At 40.5% G+C, this 7,818-nt stretch overlaps 1 long non-coding RNA gene across 1 annotated transcript; it reads right to left on the bottom strand.

Annotated features, from left to right (window-relative positions):
- Positions 1-271: 271 nt before the first annotated feature.
- On the bottom strand, positions 272-6,569 carry LOC149307333 (uncharacterized). The gene is made up of 5 exons (XR_016282339.1): positions 6,394-6,569; positions 4,064-4,145; positions 2,186-2,325; positions 1,003-1,064; positions 272-342 (listed from the first exon to the last, which is right to left on the bottom strand). It is a non-coding gene; the product is annotated as an uncharacterized LOC149307333 (long non-coding RNA).
- Positions 6,570-7,818: the final 1,249 nt, after the last annotated feature.

Below are 7,818 nucleotides of genomic sequence, written 5' to 3'. Positions count from 1 at the left end.
AGTCTCTTTCATGTGATAAACTACCTAGTCTCACCACCAGCACCTGCACATTTGGTAAGGATACAGGCCCCTAAATTGTGGCACCCCCTTCCATGGGAGGTTCAGTTGGTCCCTACCCTGCTCTCTTTCCCCCAATAGACAAAGACCTTTTTATTCAGGCAGGAGTTTGCTTCTTAAATCATGTGGAAGAAGGGAGTTTTAATGTGGTATGCTGTACTTTTCTCTCTTACATTATGTGTTTTCATTATCCAAAAATCTCAACAAGAAAAACCTTCTTTCCAGTGTTCTTCTGCTCTGTTCATCTTCTGCCTTGTTATCTTCTACTTCAGCATATTGACTGCCCTGTGAATATTCAAAGTGATCCTAGTTGAAACTGTGCTTAAGATTCCATTTAACTGTGCAGTTTTATGAAAGAGACGAAATAACCTTTTTCAATGTTAAGTAATCAGAAGCAATCTATAGACTGTTCATAGATGGGCTATAAGATTTGGTTCAAGTTCAGTGGCTTCAACAGCTGCCATCTTTTCTGACTAGTGCCAAAATACTCATTTACTATTTTAGACCAGCTAATTATCTTGTTAAGCAGCAAGAAGGCAGATAAACAGAAAGAGAATAAAGTAATTGACTTATGTTGGATGGGAAGAGTGAGGCAGAAGGAGAGAAGTAGTAACACAAAGAGAACAAGGAAGAAAGGAAGGGAGGGAGGGAGGAATATACCAAGCTAATACTTCCAGCTATGTCATTTTAAAAGTTAATGTTTCATGTTGTATATGCAGAGTATTCCATATTCAAATACTACATTAAGAAATTAAGTTAAATGAGTTCTGGAACAAATTCTTGAAAAAAATTAACTATTAACTTTGTCAAGATCTTGTCATTCATTAATAACATTTAACTGACTAAATGGAAATGTGTGTATAGAGTTTACAAAATCTTAGATAATAAAATCATCAGAACAAACAACAAAATTAAAGTCATATACATTCAAGGTGCACTTCTTACCTGTTGTTTCTGAGGATCGGTTATTTGCTCCCATATAAAGCTACCAATTTTCTGTCTAATTTCTGCAGTGAATGCAAAATAAGAGATCAATAACCACAAAACCATCACCCAAGCATATGTAGAGGGTGGGCAGCATTGCAATATGTTTATCATATAATAGAGTATGACTCTCTCTCACTCACAATATTTGCTATTGCTTAATGAATTTTCAGCATATTGAAATGGTTTTTTAACACCGAATAGCAACAGTGCTCAGCCATGCTGTTTCTCTTTAAATGAAACATATTTTTCAGTAACACATATGTTAAACTCCCAAAGGATATGATTTCATTCTCGAAAATACATTTTGTGATACACAAACTTAAAGTGTTTGCAGGTACACATTAGTGTTCTTTGAACACAAGTACGTATGGAGAAATCTGTATCAACATTCCCCCAGTGTACAGTTTATATTTGCTACCAGATATATAACAGCAGGTGCTCTAGAGGGCTTAGTACCAGGTAAATAGATATAGGATTGCAGCCTCAGTGTAATTCCTTTATACAACTTTAGCTTTGAGTTATATAAACATGCTAATAAAAAGGTAAGATACAGAATTTATATACACACACACACACTTACACACATATAGCCATATGATAGCATGGAAGAGGTTAAAGACTCCTGAATAACCATATATGCAGTTTTGAATACATATACATTTCCATGGGGGGGGGAATCCAAATATTTAGTTCCCCCCACTCAGCGGCAGGGATCCCCCCCCCCCACTCAGTGGCAGGGATCATACAAAGTCCATGGAAGAGTCCAGAAGGATTTCACAGCTGCATCTGGCTGATCTTGTGAACCTAGCTTGTCTTCTGGTTCGCATGATTCCAGCCATTCGTTCTGAGGTCCTATTTCCATGATGTTTCTGTGTCCTACCTGCTCTTTGCTGCTCACTGTCGGCATCATTTGCTCCCTCTTTGCAGGCCAGTCTGTCTCTTTTGGTGGTTCAGGGAGGCAGTGTTCAGAATGGTTCTCCCTTCTCCTATCCCCATCACATTGGTGTCACTATGGACACTAGCCTCTTTAATTTAAGAAGTCTTTAATTCAAAAGAAACCCCAAAGCCCAGAACGTAACATTCAAATGGTGAAGGCGGGTGGATATAAAATGCTGAACACTCCATAAGCATAAACACATACCTTGATGCAAGCAGGCTGGTGGAAGGAGGAAATGTCCCAATGGCACTGTGTTTTTTATTTCTGAGTTGGCACAAGCAGTAAGATAACAAGAATGGAAAACGGTGATTTTGCCTTCGAGATAATCTAAACTCTGGTGTATTCTGGAAGAAGATGGGAAATATAAGATGTGTGTGTGTGTGTGTGTGTGTGTGTATACACTGAAAGTACACGACAACATATACACACACACACACATGTAATTATGTTGTTATATGTTGTTGTTGTTGTTGTGTGCCTTCAAGTTGTTTCCAACTTAAGGCGACCCTATCAGTCATATGGGGCTGGCATGGCCCTTCTCTGAGGCTGAGAGAGTGTGACTTGTGAGTATATATAATTATATATAACTGTATATAGAATTGTGTGTGTGTGCCTTCATACATATTACACACACAGTGTGTGTGTGTGTGTATATATATATGCATACATACATACATACATACATATAGACACACACACATATATAATATAGTTATATACACACACACACACATATATATATTATATACAGTTTTATATATATATATATATATATATATATATATACACACACACACACACACGTACGTAGATGTAATTTTATTGGTGACTTGAATGTCAGTGTTAGGGGTCTTGGAGGACACTTCCCATCATCCTCATTAGATTGTAAGCCTGAGGGCAGGGAACCGTCTATTATCACCTCTGTTGTAAGCCGCCTGGATTCCCAGTGATTGGGCGGCATATAAATGAATCCTATTATTATCATTATTAATATTATTAGGCACAGAATGTCAGGGGAGGGGTTCCAAGGGCTTGAGCACACTTCCCATCATCCCCAGACCATGCAGAGGTTGGGGAAGTCCCCCTCCAGTTCCCATCAACCTCATCAGGCACAGCAAGCCATTCAAGACTAGGGTTGGAGTACACTTCCCATCATCCCCAGACCATGCAGAGGTTGGGGAGGTCTCCCTCCAGTTCCCATCATCCTCATCAGGCATAGCATGGGGGGGGGGGTTTCAGGCCCTTCAAGAATAGGGTTGGGGAACACTTCCCATCACCCCCAGGCAATCCAGAGGTTGGGGGAAGTCTCCCTCCATCTTGTCTGCACTCTTGGCCCCCTCCCTCCTCAAGCGCATCCTTTAGCCCTCCAGGGCCAGGGCCATGTGGGTTGGTTGGGGCGTGATGGGAATTGTAGTCCTCCAAAACTAAGAAGTCCCATTCCCATCATCCCCAGGTCATGCAGCCTGTCTGCGCCCTTGGCCCCCATCCTCCTCAAGCGATCTATGGAGCTGGATAATATATTATACACACACACACACACAGGTTTGTGTATATACATATATAAACACACACACATATATACATGCATATATATAATATACACACAGTCATATATATATATATATATATATATATACACACACACACCGACATATGTAATAGTTTTATACACACACACACACACACAATATATACACAGTCATATATAATGTTCATAATTTTATTGACTTGAATGTCAGTGTTAGAGACCTTGGAGAACAGTTCCCATCATCCCCAGACGGAAGAGATAGATGTCTTTATGAGAATTACTAGTTTGTCATTATATTTTACCACCAGATGAGGGTACCACTAGGATCTTTCATACTACAGCAAGTTGGCCTTTACCCAGAAGGACAGCACTTTCTCACCTCAGTTAAATATATATACAGCATGCTGTGCTTCTCAGGTTTTCATGGGTCCAGGATATTTACTCTTTACAAATTAAGCACTGGAAGCAGACGCAGGAGGATGGAGTTTGTATGTCCAGATCTCAGATTATGTATGGTATTAATGAAGTCTGTGTGAAATAGTGACAAAGTATACCTTTTTGTATCAGGGTGGGAAGCATCACTGCTAAACAGATAGTCAGCACCATCCTGGTTTGTAATCACTCCTCCTTCAGCAGCTGCAGAAAAAAAACATCACAAGGAGATATGGATGTTCTTTACAATATTTTGATTTTGGAAAATGGTCTTTGGATTTGCAGAGGTCTATCCCTTGCTTTCAGTGCTATGCTCTCAAAATGTCATTATGCAGGCTTTTGCTTTAAAAGAGACAGAATTACAAAATCTTTTCTGCATAATAAGGTGTGGTTCAAACCTTATAATTATTAATGAGACGTATTGAGCCATCGCCAATATTTGTGTGCATCCCGAGTTATTATGTGTACTGTTCTCTTACTGCCACCACAGCGTAGCCTATGAGCCTGTTCTTTATACAAGAAGCAAATGTATGCTTGAGATTTGTGTAAAGGCTATGTGGAGTAATTGTGGTTAAATTAAATATTCAGCTAAGACTGGGCATGCATGCCTCTGCAGTTGGAGTCTGGGTTTTTTTTGGTTTACAACTCCCATCATCCCTAGCCAGAATAGGCAATGGTGAGGATTATGGGAATTGCAATCTAACAACATCTCACTCTTTCTCTAGGTTCAGAGGTTGTAGGTTATCGGAAATGCCCTGCTCAGGACTAACTGGAGCTGGTCCTTGGGAGACCATGGTCCAAAACACACTGCAGAACTAATCCAAACTGAGACCGCTTTAATTGTCCTGGCTCAATGCTAGGGAATTCTGGGAATTGTAGTTTTTGAGATATTTTGCCTTCTCTGTCGGAGAGCTCTGGTGCCACAATACACTAATTTATTTCCTTTTTAATGTACTTTTTTCTATGTCTTTAATTGTACTGTTTTTAATGTTGTGAAGCTGCTCTGAGTCCCAGTTCTGGGAAAAGAGTGGGATACAAACAAATTTAATAATAAATATAATAATAATAATAATAGTAGTAGTAGTAGTAGTATACTGTCCTATATTATAGGACTCCCAGAAGTATCTTAGTGGGATTGTAGACTCTTGCATCTAGGGCCTAGAGATATGCCTTTCCATAGTGTGGGAAAGCCACTTTTATGGACTACCAGTCCCAGAATCCCCCCATCAGTATGGCCAGTCCACAAAAATAAAAAATCCAGCTGTTGTCCAGTTAGTTCAAAACACACTGCGGAAATAATCCCGTTTGAGACTACTTTAACTGTCCTTGCTCAGGGAATTCTGGGAACTGTACTTTTGTGAGACATTTAGCCTTTTCTTTCAGAGAGTTCTGGGGCCATAACAAACTACAATTCCCAGGATTCCCTAGCACTGAGCTAAGGCAGTTAAAGTGGTCTCAAACTGGATTTTTTCTGCAGCGTGTTTTGGACCTAACTGGATTACAGCTGGATTATTATTATTTTTTGTAGTTGCAGTTTACTGTGGCACCAGAGCTCTCTGACAGAAGGCTAAATGTTTCATAAAACTACAGTTCCCAGAATTCCCTAGTCTTGAGCCTGGGCAGTTAAAGCGCTCTCAGACTGGCTTATTTCTGCAGTATATTTTGGGTTTTGGTTTATTAAACTAGAAGTCTTTTAGGTCCAAAACACACTACAGAAATAATCCAGTTTGAGACCGCTTTAACGGCCCTGGCTCAATGCTAAAGAATTCTGGGAACTGTAGTTTTTTTGAGACATTTATCCTTTTCTGTCAGAGTGCCATAATAAACTACAATTTCCCAGGATTCCCTAGCACTGAACCAGGGCAGTAAAAGCGGTCTCAAAATAGATTATTTCTGCAGCGTGTTTTGAACCTTATAGTTATCCAAAGGAGTAACTCTTCCACATTCTTAACCTTTCCTGTTTTGAATTTTATTGAGATTTTAAATGTTTTATCCGTGAGCCGCCTTGGGTCCCTTCGGGGAGAAAGGCAGCATATAAACGAAATAAATAAACAAACAAATACATAATTTCTTGGCCTCTTCTTTTGGTTTTAATATGTGCCTCAAGATTGCTTGTTATGCTCTTCTGTTTATACAGGAATGGTCACTCCAGAACAATCATATCTTCCCCATAAGTCTACCTTAGAAAAGTGTTTGAAAGTTAAGAAATACAGTATTACAAATATGACAGGAAAGAAGGAAGGAAGGAAGGAAGGAAGGAAGGAAGGAAGGAAAATAAGTTCATTCTGTTGTCTCTTCAGAAGTTAGAAACGTAATTGTCTCATTGCCCCACTCCATTAACATCAACACATTTCCCTCGGAGAAAGACTAGTTTTGGCTTTTCCTTTTTACCCTTGCTTTTTCCCTCACACTGATTTCTTTTCCTCCTTCAGTCAGGGCTTATTTCCCTCACCCCAAAATCTGCAAAGTTCTTCACTGACACTTTGAGAGAACCAGGCAACGCTGCCATTGAACATCTTGACCTGAGAAGTAGGCCTTCTTAGAGGCCTTCACTTTCCTGCCTTTTCTTTCGATACAGTGAAATCAAAACAATTTTGGAATGGAAAACAAGGAATGTGATTCTATCGATCTCTCACATTGTGCCATTTTTGCATTTTTGACCATCTCTTTCTTTCTCTCTCTCTCTCACACACACACACATAGACACACGCCTTTCAACTATGAAACATATTCAGAGGTAGCCATGTTGGCCATATAGCAAAATACTGTCTATACTCGACCTCATGTATAAGTCGAGGTAAGGTTTTGGGGCCAAAATTATTATGGATTTTTATATGACCCGTGGATATTATCACACAAAGGACACTATCACACAAAGACAGGATAGGGATGGGATCGTTCCACCGTCCTTTTCCCGTCATTAACCCATCCGTGACTGTGATAGCGTAAAAGGCTTTCAAATCATAGCGCTGAGCCCGCCATTAAAGCGGCGTTGCAGTAACACAAACATCCGTTAATGCAAAATGCCAACCAATGATGCTTTAATGACAGTTAATGATGGGATCGGCGCAATGTCTTCTGAACGTCTTTTGTGCAATCGGCATCAATTGCACTTTTCAGACGGGTTAATGAAGGGATCGATGCAATGTCTTCTGAAAGTCTTTTGTGCAATCGGCATCAATTGCTCTTTTCAGATGGGTTAATGATGGGATTGGCACAACGTCTTCTGAAAGTCTTTTGCATAGTAGCAATCAATTGCTCTTTTCAGACGGGTTAATTACGGGATCGGCACAACGTCTTCTGAAAGTCTTTTGCATTACATAATGGCGCTGCCATTAGGGACAGCCCCCATTGTAACCAGTGGTGGTGTGGCTGCATGCATGTGCCACCACTGGGGACAGTGGAGGCTTAACTAAAGTTACATTGTCCACAATGGCGGCCACAGCCACTTGCACACACCACCAATGGGGACAACAGAGGCTGTCCCTAATGGTGGCACGGCCATATGCACATGCCACCACTGGGGACAACGGGACTTGAGCATCTATAGATTTTGGTATCTGCAGGGAGGTCCAGGACAAATCCTCTGTGGATACTGAGGTCCCATTGTAGTTGCATACTCAAATAATCTTTTTTCATTTCCCATAGTTCTGACTGCCCACCTGCACTCCCAGTGCATTAGATGCATACCTGTATGGTTACTTAGAATAATAGAATCCTAGAGTTGGAAGAGACCCCCCCATGGACCATCCATTCCAACCCCCTGCCATGCAGGAACTCTCAATCAAAGCAACACTGTCAACAGTGGAGCATCTCCTTCTTTGGAGGCTTTTAAACAGAGGCTGGATGGCCATCTGTTGGGAATGCTTTGATTGAG

The sequence above is a fragment of the Sceloporus occidentalis genome, unplaced genomic scaffold (genome assembly GCF_023333645.1).
Source record: "Sceloporus occidentalis isolate IW3139 unplaced genomic scaffold, rSceOcc1.0.p SCAF_9, whole genome shotgun sequence".
Taxonomy (NCBI): Eukaryota; Metazoa; Chordata; class Lepidosauria; order Squamata; family Phrynosomatidae; genus Sceloporus; species Sceloporus occidentalis.
This window is presented reverse-complemented; position numbering and strand designations above follow the sequence as displayed.